The following is a 20,350-nucleotide window of genomic DNA, read 5'->3' as shown; positions in this document are numbered from 1 at the left end:
CAAGTATGAAAAGTTATCTCTGCTTCTTTTTCACTCACCTAAGATTTTGGAAGAATGGCTCCTAAAGAGGGTGATCATCTGCCCTCATGACTTACAGTGCCTCAGCATCACATGTTTCACATGCTATTCATTTTGTACAGCAAAACCAAGAAGTCAATATGCCTGTTATCCCTACTTCACAAGTAGAGGACACTGAGGCCCTGAGAGGTTAAGAAGTGGAGGTAAGATTTGAACCTACAGGTTATGCCTCCAGAACCCAAGCTCTTTACTTTTTGCTATATCCTTCTGCAAGCCCAGTCAAGGACTTGAGTATTTTCAAGCTTTGCCCTTTCCACACAACTGCCTCTCTCCTCCAGTCCATCCCAAATGAGGACTTCCTGTGGCCAATTTCCTCCTGGGAGGAGGCAGAGACTGCCTCTTGCTGCCTCCTAGGGAAGTTTCTGGAATCTGACTTTGATAGCAGGAAGTAAAGAAGAGGAACCAAGGGAACAAAAAGACCTTACTTTGTTTTCAAATCCCTAGTGTGGGGTCACCGCCAGCTGTCCTGTGGGATTTGTGTTATTACTGCTCAACTTGCAAGTTATTTTCCCCTCCCTGGCCTCAATATCATCCAAACAAGGGGGTTACAGTGGGTATTCTAGAAGTCCCCACCTGACTTTAACATAATTTGGCAACCTACTGAGAAGGAGAGATGGTGGGACTACACAGAGAAGGTTTGTAAAAAGGTACAGCTCATTGTTACCTCTCACTCTGTTCACTGATAGAACTAAGGGACTGGAAAGCCCTGGACATCTCATAATGAAATAAACTAGCCCCTTGTGTTTAAGGGCTCTTTCCTTCAGTGTATCTACCTTCCATGTTAGAGCCACTTTGTTCATTTATAAAAAAAATGCCAGGGTTATTTTAACAAAGCAACTCAGCAAACGCTCTTTAGACATTTTCAGAACGAGAGAGAGGAAATCCTGAAATAATTCTGTCTTCAGTTCTCCACGTCAGAGTACATCAGCATGGAATTAAAATAAAACAAAAAACAAGTCACCAGGTGAGTTGTACAGTGACAAGGAAGGGCTGACTGTGGCCTAGCCTCCCTAGTCCCCAGATCGGGTCATGGCATTGGAATAGAGCAGCTGGGAGGATCAGTACAAGAGCTGAGAGGCCTAGAGTCAGCGTAACCAAGCTCTGTAAGGTCCATGAGGTATGTGGGCAGCCAGGTGAACAGGATGCTGAAAGGAAGACTGACCTCTCTTTGAAAAGAAGATATCAGGGTACTTAACATAGACCATCTTTAAACAAGTAGCCCACTTACTTTCCTACTAATCTATAATCTGTAATCAGCTCAGAATGAGATAACAGCACTTTAGCTGCTAAAGTTTTTAAACATCATGTAAAATATTCTTTGTGAGGCAATGAAGATATTGTGGGTGTTTTCAACTCTCCAAACCCAAGTATATTCTTTTCAGTAAACTCTTTACTGAAGTAAAAGATACATAGAGAAAAGTACACAAATAATAACCAGAATATATTGATGAATTTTCACAAAGGAGGCAAACCAGAGAAACAACTGACTAGGTCAAGAAGTAGGACATTGCCAACACCCCAGGCGCCCCACTTGTGCCCCTACCAGTCACATCCCCAAAATAACTATCACTTTGACTCCTGACCCCATTGATTAGCTTTGTCTGTTCTTGAACTTCATGTAAATGGAGCCATCAGGGCACCCTCTTGGTTTTCTGGCTTCTTTTACTGAACATGATGTTTATTACATTCATCCATGTTACTGTGTGTTGCATTAGGTCCTTTAATTTCATTGCTCAGTACATCGTGATATACCTATCCATTCCACTGTTGACAGAAATTTGGATTGTTTCCAGTCTTTGGTTACTATAGCTAGAGAGTCATGAACATTTTTGTAGAATTTCTGGGTCATAAGATACACAAATGCTCAGCTGTGGTAGATCCTGCCAATTTTCCAATATGGTTATACTAATTTACACTCCCACCAGCCAGTGGATGGCACCTGTAGTTGCTGTATATTCTCTCTGGCACTTAGTGTTATCAGTCTGTCATTATGGACAAACCTGGTGGCTCTGTAAAGGTTATCTCCTTATGACTTTAATTTGCACTTCCTTGCTAGCATTTATTAGAAACTCACAAAACCTCTTTTGTGAAGTGCCTGTTCAAATCTTTTGCCCATATTTTTTATTGGGTTATTAATGACTTATGGAAATTCTTCATATATTCTAGGTACAAACCCTTTATTGGGTTTATGATTTGCAAATATCTTCTCTTACTCAAGGGCTTGTATTTTCACTGTCTTAATGATGTCTTTTGATAAACAGAAGTTCTTAGGTTTTAAAAATTTATTTATTATTATTTTTATTTTTGTTATTTTTGGAGTGCATTTGTGCAAATGGGGCTCACTGCAGCCTCAAACTCCTGGACTCAAGCGATTCTTGCACCTCAGCCTCTTGAGTAGCTGGGACCACAAGGTGTGCCACCACACCTGCTAATTTTTAAAATATTTTGTAGAGATGGGGTCTCACTATATTACGCAGGCTGGTTTTAAACCACTGGGCTCAAGGGATCTTCCCTTCTTGGCCTCCCCAAGTGTTGGATTACAGGTGTGAGCCGTTGCACCTGGGCAGAAGTTCTTAGTTTTAATGAAGTCCAATTCATCAATGTTTTCCTTTGTGCTTAGTACATTTTGTATTACATTTGAAAAAATTTTACTCCAAGGTCATAAATTATTCTCTTATGTTATCTCTTAGAAGTTTTGTTATTTTGCCTTTCACTTTTAGATCTACATTCTATATGATTGATTTGTGTGTGTGGGGTGAGGTAGAGTCAAGATTCATTTTTTTTTAAGTATGAAGATTCAACTGACTCTGCAACATTTATGCAAACATTATCTGTCCTATTCCAATTGCATGGTAGTATTGCTTTTGTCATAAACCAACTGACTGAATATGCATGGTCTGTTTTCTAGTACTCTCTTTCCTGTTCCATTGGTCTATTTGTCTATGCTTGTGCATATCTCACACTGTCTTATTTGCTAAAGCTTCAGAATAAGTCTTAACAAATGCTCTTGCTCAAGATTGTTTCAGTCTTTCAAATTTCCAAATAAAATATAAAGTTTATCCCTCAAATAAAATAAACAAAATTCCACTAAAATTTGTTGTAAAATTGTACTGACTCTATAGGTCAATTTGGACAGAACTGACTATAAAAATATTGTCTTTTATTCCATGAACATATATTTTGGATTCTTTTAATGTCTTTTCACAATGATTTTATAGTTTTTAATTATATTTTATTATATTTATTTCTCTGTATGTTGATGTTATTATACATTACATCACTTAACTTTTTAATTTTCCTGTTATTTGTCACTCACCTAAAACTATTTGTTCTCTTAAGTTGATCTAGCAACTCATCTTCCGCGTAGTTAATATTACTAATTTGTGATCGAAATTATCATTCATGATAGAGCTTTTCAGTCTATTTTGTCTCTATTATTCAGATTAGGGAATTATATTGTTCTGTCATCAATTTCACTGATTCTATCCTCTGTCATATCCATTTTATTATTGAGTAGAATCCAGTAATTTTTAAAAATTTCTATTGTTACATTTTTAAATTTTGTAATTTCCACTTGGTTCTTCTTTTATAATTTCTATTTCCTTACTGAGATTTTTCTATTCCTTCATTTGTTTCAAGAGAATTTGTAATTGCTTTCTGAAACATTTTTATAATGGCCGTTTTAAAGTCTGTCAGACAGTTCCACTATCTGATTCATCTCAGTGTTGCTGTCACTTGTCTTTTCTCACTTAGGTAGTTTTCCTAATCCTTAGTATAATGTGTGTTTTTTATTGTATTTGCACATCCTGTTTTTTATGTTAAAAGACTCTGGGTCTTTTTTTTTCTTTGTTTTTTGCAGGCTATCACCTGGCTTAGGTTTAGTATAAGGTCCTAGCCTAGTTTAGTGGGCTGTGGGTCCAGTGGCAACTTCATTTCAGAGCCTTCATACTATTATAGCCTACTGGAGCTCCCACTGGTCCTTTCTGATGCCCCTTTCTGGGGCTGAGGGAATTTCCTTGGGCTGGGCCACCTGGTGCCTCTAGATGGGCAAAGGGAGTCTCAGGCCTATGGAGACCAAGAGTGCTTCCCAAACTAGGCTGCCTGTTATGATGTGATTCCCATTGTTGGTACCACCCAGTCACCCTACATGTCTGTCAGTGGACGTGGAGGAGAATACCAGACTCACCAGGAAGCGGGAGGAATGAGTCTGTGTTGGCTGTCTTTTGGTGCCAGGTTGGGATCAGGTAATACCAGGCCTAGGTCACCTTCTCTTGTTGGATGCAGTGATGGTAAGACATCCTACCTCTATTGTTCCTCCAGTCTTAGGGTCCCTAACTCGTTCCTCTTTCTGTTTCTACCTTTCAGAGTTCTCCTTTGGTTATGTCTTGCATTATTTCTAGACATTATAATTGCACTTAGCTGAGAGGAGAGAAGAGAGAAATGGATCTATGCTGTCTTATCTGGACCAGACGTCCTTTCAAAATTATCTGGAATGAAATAATTCATTGAATAAATCACTACAAAGTCAGTCTTGAATACAATTCATTGACTTAAATGTAGCTGAATTATTTTAAAAATTGGTAGATTCTTAGACTCCAGTCCACCCTCGCTCTCAAAAGAAATACCTTTTCATAGACATAGAATACCCTGACATATAGAGAGCCCACCATTTCCACGGTACCATGGAATCAGGGGAATTATCCAAATAGTGGTTTCCTTGCTGTACCCTAGGCAGGGATAGTCAAGAAAACTTCATGGATCTGCAGCATAAAGCTAGGGAGAGAGAGGAAGAGTTGCCTGTTTTAATTTCTGTAACTAGTGTATCTCCGGATAATGCACGAACAGCCAGTAAAAATGAATGCAGATTATTGATGAAAAGAACACACATGGAGAAGAGAAAAAGCAAGTCAACAGAGCTTTTTAACATACACTCCCTCACCCCTACCCCCAGCTCAGAAGGGCAGGAACCTGCTGTCCAAAACAGGAAATATAGGAAATACCAGCTGAGAAACTGTCCACTTGACGTCCATGAGCCCAGCTGCCCCTCTCGCCTCAATCCTATTTTAAGTCAGTGACACACAGTCATGCTTTCCTTTTCTGCACCTGAAACAGTGACGTCACTCCAGACTGAGTCCTTATTAGAAGTGATGATGGAGTTATTTTTAGACTTGGGAATGGTCTAAAATATTTTGCCTCAGCCTAATCATTGGATCCTTCAAGGAAATGGATATTTTGATGCACATCCCACCTGGCGTCCTATCAAATGGAACCTTATCTCTCAGGCAACTTGTTAGTTTGAAGGCTGTCACAATGAGGCCAAGAATGACTCTTGGCTCCTCCACTCTGCCATCACAGGCCGCACTCAGAGCCTCCCACATCAGATTTTACCCATCGTGCCAGTGGAAGTGATCTCTAATCAAGCTATTCCTGCCCTCTCTAGCCTACTTTCTCTGCAAGGCATTAGAATAGTCAGATCCCGAGAGTCCAGACCTGGATTCTATTGCTTTGTAAGCTATGTCTTTGGGCAAATTACTTCTCTAGGCTTTTGTTTCCCAGTCTACACAAATGAGACAAACTCATGGTTATGTGGACTAAGTAAAAAGTTGTAGGTACAAAGCTCTCTCCCTGGTGCTGGTAGTGGGGTGTGCTCACTAATTTCTAGCCATTGCTATTGTTATTCTCTGAGTGCTGAAACACTTTCATGAATGCTGTTTCACCTGATCTTTTGCAAAAGGACTGTACATGTTTTAATTAATTTAATCTTCTATATAGTTTTATTAAGAACACACTCTTTTGGCCTCAATTAAGAGTTAGCCATATAATTAATAAGTGATAGAGACAAGATTTAAAGAGAGTCTGGTTTCAGAGAACACTCTCTTGATCACTGTATAGAAATATTATTCCAACCCAGAGTGTAGGCTCTTCTGGTCTTACCCTTCCTATGAGAGAGGGGTTATTGTCTCCACTTCATAAATGAAAGCAGTGAGAATCAGAGCAATTAACTGAGCTGACAAGTCATAGGATCACTGAAGAGGGAATTCTGGTCTCTTGGCTCCAGTGGCAGTGCTTGGGAGTGCCAGAATGAATAGCACAGTATCACACACAACAGCAGCAATAGCAGCGGTGCCCGCAGCAAGTACAATGACACATTTCCTACACACTTGCTCTCATTTAACACACACAACAATTATGGTCTCTGGGTTCTATCACCAACTCCATTTCAGATGAGGGGACCAAAGTTCAGCCGGATCAAGGAAGGTGTTCAGGGGCATAGAGCTAGGGAGTAATGGAGTTGGGTGTCCCCTTGGTCTACCATGCCCAAGCTGTGCCTCAGCTTCTGTGCTGCCATCTCCTGTGGCACTTAAGCAGAACCCCTAAAAACAACTGGCAGCACTTGCCTGATCAATGTAGCCAGCAGAAGGAGGACAACTTATTTTTCATAGATTTTTTTGGGATTTTTCTGTGCATATAATCATGCTGCCTAAAAAAGGAGACAGTTTCATTTCTTATTTTCCAATGAGCATGACCTTTATTCCCTTTTCCTGCCTTATTGCAGTGGCTAGAACTTCCAGTACCGTGTTTAATAAGACTGATAAAAGTAGAAATCTTTGCCTTGTTTTGGATCGTATAAGGCAATGTATTCTGTCTTTATCATGACATATGATGTCTGATGTAGTTTTTTAATAGATGTTCTTTATGAGGTTGAGGAAGTCTCCCTCTGTTCCTAGTGTACTTGAGAGGATTTTCTGTTTTCATCATTAATGGGTGTTGAATTTTGTTAAATAATTTTTTGATGCCAATTGTTATGATTATATAGTTTTTCTTCTTTAGCCTGTTGCTATGATAAATTATATTAATTTCTTATCAAATATTGAATCAGCTTTGTCTACCTGGCATAAATCTCACTTGGTCATGGTGTTTTAGTCTTTTTATACATTGTTGGATTTTGATTAATTAAATTTCATTGGTGATTTTTACATCCAAAGTTCATGAGAGATATTGGCCTGTAGCTTTCTTTTTGCATACTTTCTTCAGCTGATTTGGGTATCGGAGTAATGATGGCTTCATAAAAAGAATTGGGAACTTCCTAATTTTCTCTTCTCTCGTATTTTCTGGAACACATACATAGAATTGGCATTAATCTTTATTTGAATGTTTGGTGAAATTCTTGGATGAAATCATCTGGGTCTGGAGATTTCTTTTTTGGGAGTATTTTTATTATAAATCCAATTTTTAAAAATATCTACACAGTTATTCAGATTATCTATTTTACCTTGGCTAAGTTTTAGTACTTTGTGGTTTTTGAGGAATTATCCCATTTCTTTGAACTTGTTGAATATATGAGCATAAAGTTGATTATAGTTCTTAAATTATCTTTTTAGTAGCTAAAGACACCTATTGTGGTGTCCCCTATTTTGTTTCTGATGTTGGTGATTCATGTCTTTTCTCTTTTTATATTTGCCAATCTTGCTAAAAGTTATTAATCTTATTAATTCTTTTAAAGAATCAACTTTCTGTTTTATTTTTTCTTTTTCCAGTTTTCAAGTTCATTAATTTCTGCTTTTTATTTCCTCCTTTCTGCTTCCTTTGAGTTTATTTTGCTCAACTTTTCTAATTTCTTGAAGTAGAAACTTAGATTAGTAATTTGAGATCATTCCTCTTTTCTAACGTAAGCATTTACTCCTATCAATTTTATTCTCAGCACTGCTTTAGCTAATCTTACAAATTTTAACATGTTGTATTTTCATTTTCATTCTTTTCTTGTCTTTTTAAAATTTCCTGTGAGGTTGCCACTTTGATGTATGGATTATTTAGAAGTTTGTTGTTTAGTTTCCAAGTGTTTGGAGATTTGCCTATTGACTTTCTGCCTTGATTTCTACTTTGATTTTATTATGGCCAGGTAACATAGCCTGTATAATTTCAATTCTCTTGAATTTTTTAACATTTGTTTTATGATCTAGGATATGCTGTATCTTGGTAAATGTCTCACGGGACCTTTAAAAAATGTGTATTCTGCTGTTGTTGGACAGACTGTGCTATGAATGTCAATTAGATCCTGTCAGTTGATGGTGTGGTTAAGTTTTTCTATATTCTTGCTGATTTTCTTGCTAGTAGTCCTAGAAGTCCTGAGTGCAGGGAGACAGCAGGGATTGATGCCCAACCACACTTGTGGATTTCTTCTTTCAGCTGTCTTAGTTTTTGCCGCAGACATGTGAAAGTCTGTTGTTTAGGTTCATAGGTACGTAGAGAAAATGCTCACTAACTGTGTTTTTCTTTTACTATCACACCACAATCTTCACACAGAAGAAAGGCCCAGTGACTCACGGGAAACTACTGTATTAAAAACTTGGAGCTAATGTTTTAAATTAATCAGAAAAAAATACAAAAGTCAGAACACTGCACCAACAGATAGAGCCCTGTGCCTTTATAAAAGAAAAAAAAAAATACTGTTCTATACCCTTTCCCTCACCTTAAAGATAATCCTCTGGTTTTCTCTTAAGTAACCAGAGAGTGGATACCCCACCTCACAAAACAAACAGTCCTATTTGCTGAATATCTTTTGTCTTAAAGATACAGCTCGGGAAAAAGTAGACTGCATTTAACACAATTTATGTCATTCCTTTTTTGTGCTTTGTATGACATGAAGAAAGGTTTCTGTGTTGATGACTGTCATGATGTGACAGTAGAAGAAAAACACAGTTAGGGAGAGTTTTCTCCACATATCTGTGAACCAAACAACAGACTGTCACATATGTGAAGCAAAAACTAAGACAGCTGAAAGAAGAAATCCACAATTGTGGTTGGGGCATCAACTCCTGCCATCTCCCCACACTTAAGACTGCTAGGCCTCCTAGGGAGAAAATCCACTAGAATATAACAGCGGACACCGGTTGGGTGTCCTCCAATTCAGTTCTGACACTATCTACCCAGAGAGACAGTCAGATCCCACAGGTTGAAGGTTCAGCCCCCAAGACTGCCCCCATACACACACCAGTTGTAAGTCTGGCCCCCCAGAACCTCTGACCCCACCAGCTTCAAGGTGGGGTTCCCATGACCCCCTCTTTGGGTTTGATTAATTTGCTGGAGCAGCTCACAGAACTCAGAGAAACACTTACCTATGTTTACAGATTTATTACTAAAAAATACTGCAAAGGAGACAGATGAAGAGATGCCTAGGGTGAGGTACGGGGAAAGGGTCACGGAGCTTCCATGCCCTCCCTGGGAGCACCACTCTCCAGGAACCTCCACATGTTCAGCTATCTGGAAGCTTATGAACCCTGTCCTCTTGGCTTTTTATGGAAGCTTCATGATGTCAGCATTCCTTCCCCCAGGATATAGAATGGGACTGCCTTGTGGGAGGGTCTTAAGATCCACAATCAGAAAGGCAGAAAGGTGGGAGAACATTAGAGTGAAAGGAAGGCAGGAGAAGGTCAGAGGCCTGCCCCGAGGCCTAACACTCCCAACAATCTTGTAAGACTCTAACACAGGATATGGGAGTTATGAGCTAGGACCCATGGATGAAAACCAAAATGTATCATAACATCACAACAGGATAGCTATATCTTCTTGGTGAATTCATTCTTTTTGTTATGATGTAATTTCCCTCTTTGCCTATAGTAACTATTTGCTCTGGAGTCTGCTTTTTCTGATGTTAATATAGCCACTTGTGCTTCCTTCTGATTAATGTTTGCATGTTATATCTTTTTCCATCAATTTGCTATCAGTCTACCTATATCATTGAATTTGAAGTGAGTTTCTTGTAAACAACACATAGCTGGGTCATGTTTTGTAATACACTCTGCCAATCTCTGCATTTTTAATTGATGCATTTAGAATATTTACATTTAAGATAATTGATATATTAGGGCTAAGTCTGATATTTTATTATTAATATTTGTTCTCTGATCCTTCTGTTTATCATGTTTTTGTTTCTTTTTTCTTGCCTTCCTGTTGTTTACTTGGACATTTTTTAGTGTTTCATTTTGATTTAATTGTGATTTTTTTTTTTTCAGCATATCACGTTTGTTGTTTCCTTAGTGCTTATTATGTTTGGAAACTCTGTAGATGGGCAGCCTTCCATGATGGGGAGGAAGCTGCAGAGCCCGGGTCTCTTTATGCCACTGGATGGAGTCTGGGGAGACACAGCGCGCTTCACAGTGGCTGCTTCTGTGGGTGAATCAGGTCATGTGCTGGTGTCTAAGTCGTGGACTGGGGGCCAGGACCGCCCAGGGCTTTGCTGCTACTACTATTGCTGCTGCTGCTGCTGCTGCTGCTGCTGGCAGATGAATCTTTCTGCAAAGACCCTGGGTTGTACAAAACAGGGGCTAGAGCTTCCTACTGGGTCTCTGTTGGGGTTCCCCTTCCCTGAACTTTGGCCAAAGAGAACAGGATGTTCTTGGGGGTTTTGTTGTTGTTTTGTTGTCATTTTGTCTGTGCCTGCTGGTGATTCCAGCACAGCCCAGGGTATACGGGAGACGAAAAGGAAACTTAGAAAACTTACCATGTTGCTGTTTCTCAAGTCCTGAGGTTTCTTGCAAGTACACCTTCTTTTCTTCTAGCTTTCAGAGTTCTTTATCATTGTCTGCTGAATAGTTTCCAAGGTACTTAGCTGTATTTAGAGGAGCAGAGCGGGGAAAAATGAGTTTAATCATCTTGTTCCAGAACTGGAAGTCGGCAGAGCCTGTTTTAAAAATAATGTTTAAAACAAATTTTATTTCCTGGGTGATTTTCCAGAAAGCAGAAAAAGTACTATCAATGGCACTTCCTGTAATAAAAACTACACCCTATGCTTTCTTGGAAGGAATCAATTGCGTTATTCAACAGTCATCTTCCTCTGAACCTGCTCTGCATTTAGTCAACAGGATATTGAATTCCTTTTAAAAACCTAAACAGGTTATCACTTCTTTCCTGAACCAAAAGTTGATTGGTAATGTAAATACTTATCTGTAACACAGAAAACTGTGTTTTCTTTGAGCTCTTCCTATTCCGTATCCCTTGTCTTGAATGAGGAGGTTTTCCTTTGGCACCGAAAGGTTACAACTACATTTATCTACAAATAAACTACCATAGAAGAACTGGAACTTTCCTAATTATCAAAGTTCAGCTGCACTAATAAAGCCTTCTTATATCTGTGTTCTACTCGTTTCTTGTCTTGGACCCTTGCCTGACACAGATAGGATGGGCTTTCAGCCCAGTGACTCACGGGAAACTACTATATTAAAAACTTGGAGCTAATGTTTTAAATTAACCAGAAAAAAACACAAAAGGCAGAACACTGCACCAACAGATACAGCCCTACCCCTTTATAAAAGGAAAAAAAAAATACTACCTTCTATACACTTTCCTTCACCACAGAGATAATCCTCTGGTTTTCTCTCAAGTAACCAGAGAGTGGACCCTCCCCCAAAACACACGTTCAATTTGTTAAATATCTTTTGTCTTAAAGATATAGCTCAGGAAAAAGTAGACTGCACTTAACATGATTTATGTCATTCTTTTTTTGTGTGCCTTATATGATATATCATGACTTGGAAAACTCCTATAAATATGTAAAATATTAGAATGTATAGCAAAAAATGGTCAGTTTACATTATTTTTGGCTTGTCTCAGTACAAAGACTAATGAGGTAAAATTGAATATTTATATTCTTAAGATAAAATTGAATGTTCTAATGTGAAGTAACACATTTTCAAGTACGTTGTTTTTTCTGAAATCCCTTTATCACCACTAACTCTATCTTTAAAAAAAAAAAAAAAAAGTTCACAACATGTACCATTTTCTGGCTCTACATGAAAAGTCTATTGCTTGAGTGCAGGGTTAAAAAGAAGCCAGTAAGTTAACATGTTATATTTGACATGGGAGCTGTTCACTCCAAATTTTAAGAAAAGCCAGAAAAGTCATGTACAGGCAACCAACCAGAGTGTTAAAATGACTTTTTTTTTTAATTGTTAAAAAATCTGTACAGAAGTACTTTTTTTTTAATTTGTAAAAGTAGAAGCAATTTGAGTCATTTTAATTTACAGCATGAATGGAAGACTCTCGAAGTCATCTATAACCTCAGCAGAAAATGTGATTATAAAAGTTTACAAAAACCCCAGTTCCCCAGAGAGCTATGAAATGAGCAGAGTGCAGAGCATATTCTATCAGTCTCTTGAAATATTATTTGCCCTCTTAACTGATAAGGCAATGGAGGAAGAAAGTAAGAATGTAATAAAAATATGAAAAAGTGACTACCTTTGCCTGCCTTCAACAAAGCTAACTTTAAATAAGATAAGAATAATGAACAAATCAGCTAACAAAGAAAACAGCTTTTCCCCTAGTTTCTTTTGAAGTGAATCTCCCTTTACTTTTTTTAAATTTTGGGGGATCCTACAAATTAAGGCTTCCTTGGAAATGAATGCGTTTTTTATAATTTCAAGACTCAAAAGATAAACAAAGCAGTCTGTTTTTCTTCTCTCACCCACCCCAACCCTGTAAATAACCCCAGGCCACAGCCTGGGTCTCCCTCTGTTCTCTGTCTATCAGGGGCTTTAGAGCTGGGGAGGTCAGTGGGGGAAGGATGGGGAGAGGGGGAGGTGGGAAAAGGAGGGAGAAAGGGAGAATAAGTGGGGCGGGCTCATCTCAGAGTGAACCCCGGCTGTAGCCGCGTGCAGGATGTCACACGCGTGCCTGCACACGCAAAATGTACACAGTGAAACCAGGCAATAGAACTATTAAAAAAAAAAAAAAAGACTGAAAGAAAGAAAGAAAATGTACTGCTACATCAGCTAAAAACAGTCGTGTTCTTTCCTGGTTTGATGTCAGCTCCCAGTACTGGCTTGGAATTGCCCACAGCAATATTGGGCCCCTGCCCACTCAGCAGGCAGACAGCTTTCCCTGCCAGCAACAGGCTTTTAATAAAACAGGATGCTGTCCCACTACTAAGGCCCAGCCTGAGAATGGATCCCAGTCCATGTGAACTCCCTCTCCAAGAAACAGCAGTCCTGTGTTCCTTATCAGGAAACCCCGCTTTGGCGTTCCTGGCCTGGGAGAAAGGCCCCTCTCCCAGGGGCTTGCTCAGCAAGTGTTTGCAGGCAGCCGCTGGCCCCTGGAGCTGTCTGCTCTGCAAGGTTCTCACCACCGTGAGCTTGCTCCCGCAGGGACTTCTAATTCTGTGCATGCATTTCAGCTTTGAGGAAGGCTCTGTCTGACTCCGACAGTCAAGCAGGATGGGATTTAAAATAAGGAGCTGGCTTCCACAGGCAGGATGAGGACGTTTCGCCTCTGTTCCTGCAGCAATTCCCAATGAGTCATGCCAGGACTGCACTTGAACTGACTTCTCGTCTTAAGTGTGAGGAGTTTTATCATTTTGGGGAGGCTCACCCGTCTATTTGTTTACTTCTCATTTGGAATGAAACGGAGTATGTTCCATTTGGAGCAGCAATTTCTAATTTTTTTCCGGCTGCAGTTTGACAGAAAGTCCAAACTGAGGAGTGAGATTCCACGGCACCTTCCAAACCCTGGGGCTCCGTGGCTGCAGAGCCCAGGACCACCCTTCCTTGGCTGTATACCACCCTCTTGTCCTAGGGAAGAAGAACTGTGATTCTGAAAGTTGTCCCAGAGGACTAGCCCCAGTCCCACAGGCACTAGCAGGATCCCTTTCATGCCACACCGTCGTGTACAGAGGTGGCCGAGTATAGCACTGACATCACAGACCGGGAGACACACATGCCGTCAGGAAGCGGACATAGATGACATCCTATGACAGTGAATTCCAGTGGGAAGAGAAGTCAATGTTGTTGATAGAGAAGGCTGGACAACCTGGATTCTACCCCCAAATCTGCCCTGGCTTCCTGTGTGTCCTTAGACAACATGATAGATGTGTGACTCAGTGTCCCCATTTTGTAAAGTACACAGCAGGTTGTTGGAGGACGGGCAAACAACCAGCTCATATGCTGTCACTCTCCCTTCCCCCATCCACGCAGACACTGGGAATCACTCCCAGCACTTTTCTTCCTGTGCCCAGATGTGACAACTCAGCCAGCCACAGCCAAACGATCAGAGACAGCACCGGAGTGAAGGCTAGTGATGGTTTCTAAGGCTTCTTCCAACTCTGATCAGCCATAAGTCCCAGTCTAAGCCCAATACATTTCTGTTTACTTTGAAGTTCTGGGGAGGAAATTGGAGGAATTGGTGTTACAGGTGGTGTTTTCATTCCTTCTCTCACTTGAAGTTTGTGAGTTTGGAAAAGAAAAGGAGAAAGAGGAAGTATATGGAGGGAACATCTGGGCATGTAGATGGTGTCACAGTGGAGAATTTTGTCTCCTGGACTGCAGCCCAGATCCACCTCAGAACAGCGGGGGCCTGGCAGGAAGCAGGATGTGCTGGCCCAAAGCTGGGAAGAGCAGAGCATGCTGCAGGAGGCCAGCCTGTGAGACCAGAAAAAGTGCAATCGGTAACTTCAGAAGGAGGAGTGAAAAGAGCCCAAGTAAATCTACACAGCCAGGGAAGATGAAGCACAGCACAGGAATATGAGCTAGGACTCCTGAAAGCAGAAGGAATGTCTCTTGCTGACTCAAGCAGAGAAGGGAATGAATTGGAAGCTATGAAGGAGCTTGTGAGGTCAACAGGGGTGCTGGATTCTGAGCTGGAGAACCAGGTTCAGCTGGGACAAGAGTGTGCCACCGTCAAGCACCTCTGCAGGGAACAAACAGCCTGCTGTCCCTCCTCCTGAGACCACCCAGCTCAGCTCAGCTCAGCTCAGGACCTCCCTGGGGCAAGGGAGGAAACACTGTGGACACCTTTCCACTTCCACGCAGGGGGAAAAGCACCCGGATTTACCATGAAGACGGTGCCCAGTGAGAGAGCTAGTGCCACAAAAGGACATCGAATTGGGGAAAGAAGAGGCAGTGGATTGATTCCAGGCTGCTGAAAAAGCAATGCCCAGCACTGTGTATAACACGGAGGTGTCACACACAACCACAGCAAGTAACCAGACTAGGTCAAGAGTCAGAGCAGTTAGCAAGCAAACATAAAATCCAATCCAGCAGGCCTGCGGGACAAAGTTAGGAGTAACTCCAAGGTCAGTTGCCAGGTGTGGAAACCCATATGGGAGGCTCGGTGGGGTCAGAGGGTAAAGACAAGGCGGATTAATTACCAGCTCTCAGGAGCGAGCTGAGTGGAGCACATGGAGGAGTGCAGAGGATGTCACAGACAAGAGTCAAGGTCAGGAATGTCCAGACCGAGATGAATGAGGGAGTAAAAGCAGGCACCTGTGCACAGGGCTCGGGGTTACCCATCTCAATTCTGGTGGGGTCTCCCTTGATAGAAAAGAGCTGCATTGAAAGGCCGAGCTGCCCCTTAGCTACAGAGTGGAGGAAGTGTCCAGTTTGTGTCAGCAATATCACTAGCAGTCAGGAAGGCTCATGTGCTCTCTTCTCTGGGAAAGCAAGTCTTCCAAATTCAGTTTGGCAGAGCACCAGTTTGCTGGGATGGGAGCCAAACCTAAGCACTGGGGTCCTGCTCCCCACCATGGCTCTGCCAAGCTGGAGGCTGCTGCTGTGCCACCTCCTCCTTCCACACAGAGCATCAGAGGAGCCAGATAGACAGATTCTGAGTCCTGGAGACATTACCAGGGATGTGAACCCAGCTGTGCCGAAAGCCAGGTCTACCTTTGGCCGTTGCTTGATGGTAAGTCCTAGGGGAAACGTCTCTGAGCAATAGATTCTCTTTTTGTGTTTAAGCCAGTTTGAGGCAGTTTTCTGTCACTTATAACCATAAAATGTGTCAGGAATAGGTAGACAATAATATTAATACTAACCAAAACTAAGCACTATTTCCTTCAATCCTCGTAACAACTCCAGGAGGTAAATTCTATTATCACACACAATTATATCAAATTGAAGAAACTGATGCTAATGTCCTAGTGCCACACAATATTAACCTGGAAGGCTGGGGCTAGGGGGTCTGAACACACACAGATCCCAAGTGAGAAAAAAGATTAGGGGGAAACTCCAAATTCTGCATATGTGTAGTAAATAATCCTGAATAAGCCCAGTGAGGACCAAAAAGAGGAAATAGCTAGAAAAATCCAATGTGGGCCACACAGGGTGACCACTGGTGATCTCAGACTTTACGAAAGAGATACCCAGAAGATGAGAAGTGGACACGGAGTCAAGGAAAATACCAGGGTAGGGGGGGCCTGAACCTGTGAGAACCACACTGGGAAACCAAAAGCCCACACCACGCAGAGGCTGCAAATAGGCCCGCGATCTCAGAAGGGTTTTCAAAGCTATTTGAAGAGTAGGACAAGAAAGGGATTGCACAGGGAAGATGCTAAAATGTAGACACTTGGGGGAAAAAAAAAAAAAAAAAAAAGGAGGCAGAGCCAAGCAATTTCAACTTCATGTCTCTCCCTTCTAGTTAGAGAGATGCTCTTCCAAAAGGTGGACCCCTGGCCTGGTGAGAAGGCAGCAAGGTGGTGCTTGGATGCCCTACACGAGTTTAACAATGAAAACTCTTCGATGACCTGGCAGCAGCACAGTGACTCAACACAGGGAAGCCCTTTCCTGGGCAAATGGTCCATATCCAACATTTGTAAAAATGGTCAATTGCTCAATGGCAATCCCTGAGGGAATATTCTAGAACTATTGACCATCTGGATTGAAAATATTTCAGAAAAAATATAGGGTACAACATGGGTTCAATACCCCCCAAACAACCATGAGTCTTTCATGATGGGGTGATTAATGCTGACCAGGTGACTCTGGTAAGTACTATATACCAAAAATAACCTCAGCAAGCAGCTGGCAGTGTTTCAGAACAGTCTTGTTTTTGAAATGCAGGAATATGGACCAGACGAAAATAAGATAAGAGGGATTCCTAGTGAATTGTAAAAGGATGCCCAAATGAAATGATGAACTGTGAAGTCTTATGAAGGGGGACAGTGCCAGGGGTCATGTCCTTCCACTGGCCCAGCTTCCTCTGGCCCAGCCTTAACGGTGTCCTTGAAGGTGAACTTGGAGATGTCCTTTCAGTTGCTACTGATGGGGCAGGAATCAAAGCAGTGGGGGTTGTGGTCAGGATTGAGTGAGCTGGGTGTGTGACACACATAGCATCATTAGGCTGTTGCTCTGGTACTGGCCACCTCTACACTGCCTGGTGTCCTGTCTTTGGGGGCACAAGACTTGGATCCCCATCTAATCTCCCCATTATAGTTTTGCAATATTCATCAAATCACTCCACCATTCTAGGACTCAGTTTCCTCATCTGTAGATTCGAAAAAAGATGCCAAAGGCACTTGTGTCTAATGTGTGGGTAACCAGAAGCCAAGAAGGACAATGAATGCAATAAAGAACCAAATCATGAATGATTCAAATTCATTTCAATAGGACCAAATATGAGGTCAAACCAACAACACTAATAAGAATTTAGTTGGAATATATGTCAAGAAAAACACTGAATATTAAAAATGCGGCTGGGCACAGTGGCTCACACCTATAATCCCAGCACTTTGGGAGGCCAAGTTGGGTGGATCCCCTGAGGTCAGCAGTTTGAGACCAGCCTGGCCAACATGGTGAAACCCCATCTCTACTAAAAATACAAAAGCCAGGTGTGATGGCGGGTGCCTGTAATCCCAGCTACTTGGGAGGCTGAGGCAGGAGAATCATTTGAACTTGGGACTCGGAGGTTACAGTAAGTCAAGATCTGTTGCAGTAAGCCAAGATCATGCCACTGCACTCCAGCCTGGGCAACAGAGTGAAACTCTTCTCTCCAAGAAAAATAAAATAAAACAATAAAAATAAAAATGCAACCTTAAAGAACATGCCAGGCAGAGCCATGGCTATCTTGACTTGACAGCTGCCTATATGAAAACAAGACTTGGGAATAACCCAGATGTCCAACAACAGCATGTGAAAGAACTTAAAAACCAAAGTGATCTGGGAAGTAGCAGATAGCTCTGAAAGCTGAAAATTAGGGGTCAGTTTGAATATTTTCACACCTGGGAATATAAAAGAAAATTATGCTACAAGATGAAGCAGCAGATGGTAAATACTGCCTATTCAGTAGATAAAGTTATGTGGAAGTGTTAGATGCAAATTTAGAGTGATTGGCAGTCTTAGGGAGAGATATTTTCTCTAAAAGTTGTACCCTCACCCCCAGAATAAAAAAAAAACAAAAAAACTGGAGATTTTAGTTGCCATGGGTTTAATGTCAGTTGATAATATGAACACTAAAAGTCAATGTGGCTTTATTTTGTCTCAGTGGAAGTATAATGTCTCTGCTGGTATGCTCCCCATAGGGCTCATGCCAGTACCAGGTGTGGCAGACCTGGCACCTGGATGAGGATATAGGAGCTCATCCAGTTAACAGGTGTGTTAGAACAGGAAATGAGTGTAGCCATCCCACACAAGCTTGTTCCAGTACATGTGGACTGCCTTTGTTTGTTTGTTTGTTTGTTTGTTTTGAGACAGGGTCTTGCTCTGTCACCGAGGCTGGAGTGCAGTGGTGCAACCATGGCTCACTGCAGCCTCAACTTTCTAGGCTCCAGCAATCCTCCCACTTTATCCTCCTGAGTAGCTGAGACCACAGGCATGTGCCACCACTCCTGGCTAATTTTTGTATTTTTGATAGAGACAGGGTTTTGCCATGTTGCTCAGGCTGGCCTTGAACTCCTGGACTCAAGCCTTCCAAAGTGTTGGAATTACAGGTGTGAGCCACCACACCCGGCCTGGACTGACTTTTTCAGAAGGAAACTAATGTTAACATCCAGATAGATTAATTAATTAAATGCCAAAAATGAACACACTGCACAGTTAAAATAAAATAGTAGAACTGAACATTTATCTATACTTGATAGGAATGAAAACTTTCTAAGCATAAAAATAATGGGTGTAGTCATAGATTAAATATTGGTAAGCATACAAGACTCAAAACTTCTTAGTCCTAAATGACCATAACAAAATTAAAAGCCAAGAAGAAAACTGGGGAATTTACATGACGGATAGTGGACTAATAATATACGTGTGTATATACAGAGGACAAAGCTAACAGAAAAATGGGCAAAAGCCATGAACAGACATTTTGTAGAAAAACAAATGCAAATGGTCTATAAGAAATGGAAAGATGCTCAAACTCAAAAGCAACCAAAGAAATGCAAATAAAAACAGTAAGCTAACATTTCTCTTTCAAGATGACTAAGAAGATCATGTATGCAAGGGTCCAAGGATATGAGCAACAGTGCAGGGGAGCACAAATTACACGCACTGGGCTTGACTGTCCATGCTGGTCTCACTAGCTAGTTGTCTTTGGGTAGTTTATTTATCCTTTCACACCATCATGTCCCTTGTCCATTAACTGAAGATTATCATAACTCTGGTCTCACTGCGCTATTAGGAGGATTGGCTGAGATTACTCTAGCCCAGTGGTGACACTTACCAAAATTGTTTTTTTCTAGCTAGAAGCAAGCAATCAGGGAATGCTTAAATAAATCATGATATATTTGTAAGATGAAATATTACACAGACATCAAGCGTATTGTTAAATGTGTATTGTTGAAGGCCATTTCCTAATAAAAAGTGTGATAGATGTCATGGTCCCAATATTATAATGAAAAATTCCACACATACTTTTTGTATACAGAAAAACATGGCTAAAATGTTAGTTTATTTCTAGTGGTTTTGTCTGGTGATGGGATTATAGGTGATGTTTTTTTAAAGAAAAAACAAAGTATGTAAGGACAAAAGAATTTGGAAAATGGTATGGATACCGTACAAAACCAAAACAAAGCAAAAAATCCTCCAACGGGTCCTGAGAATGACATTTGGCTTGTTTTGATTGCTAGAAACTTTGTAATATCTGACACAGTTGGAGGAAATAGCCATGTGTGGTCTAGAAGAGATAAGCTTTTTTGGGGGCTGTGACACCTATCTGTATATATTTGATGAATGTCATATCAGGACATGTCCCAATTTTGTTTTCTGAAACAGCACATCACCTGCCTCTCAATGGCAAGACCCTTTAGGGAAAAAAGACTAATGAGTCCTACAGAACTTGGAGCCACAATCAGGCCTTCGGGGAGACTCTCACAGCTACTGGTGGGCATCTCCATCCACCAGGAGAACAGGCAAGAACCTATCTATTCTAGGGGTCCCATGGAGACATCTCCATGGGACCCTGCACAGAGTTTGGGTTTGATAACTCCTTCCCTCTCTTCTTCCCTCCCTCTCTCCTTCCTTCCTTCCTTCTCCCCTCCCTTCCTCCTTCCCTCCCTCCCTCCCTCCCTCCCTTCCTT

General features: G+C 41.2%; 1 protein-coding gene across 2 annotated transcripts in view; it reads right to left on the bottom strand.

The window, feature by feature from the left end:
* Nucleotides 1–20,350, bottom strand: part of LOC105540031 — a 293,057-nt gene that overhangs the window by 128,251 nt on the left and 144,456 nt on the right. For both annotated transcript variants that reach the window (XR_001006139.1, XR_001006138.1), the window contains exon 3: nt 10,580–10,759. The gene's annotated coding sequence lies outside the window, so the exon portion shown is untranslated. The remainder of the gene's footprint in view (nt 1–10,579; nt 10,760–20,350) is intronic.

The sequence above is a fragment of the Mandrillus leucophaeus genome, unplaced genomic scaffold, assembly GCF_000951045.1.
Source record: "Mandrillus leucophaeus isolate KB7577 unplaced genomic scaffold, Mleu.le_1.0 Scaffold214, whole genome shotgun sequence".
NCBI classification, from domain to species: Eukaryota; Metazoa; Chordata; class Mammalia; order Primates; family Cercopithecidae; genus Mandrillus; species Mandrillus leucophaeus.
This window is presented reverse-complemented; position numbering and strand designations above follow the sequence as displayed.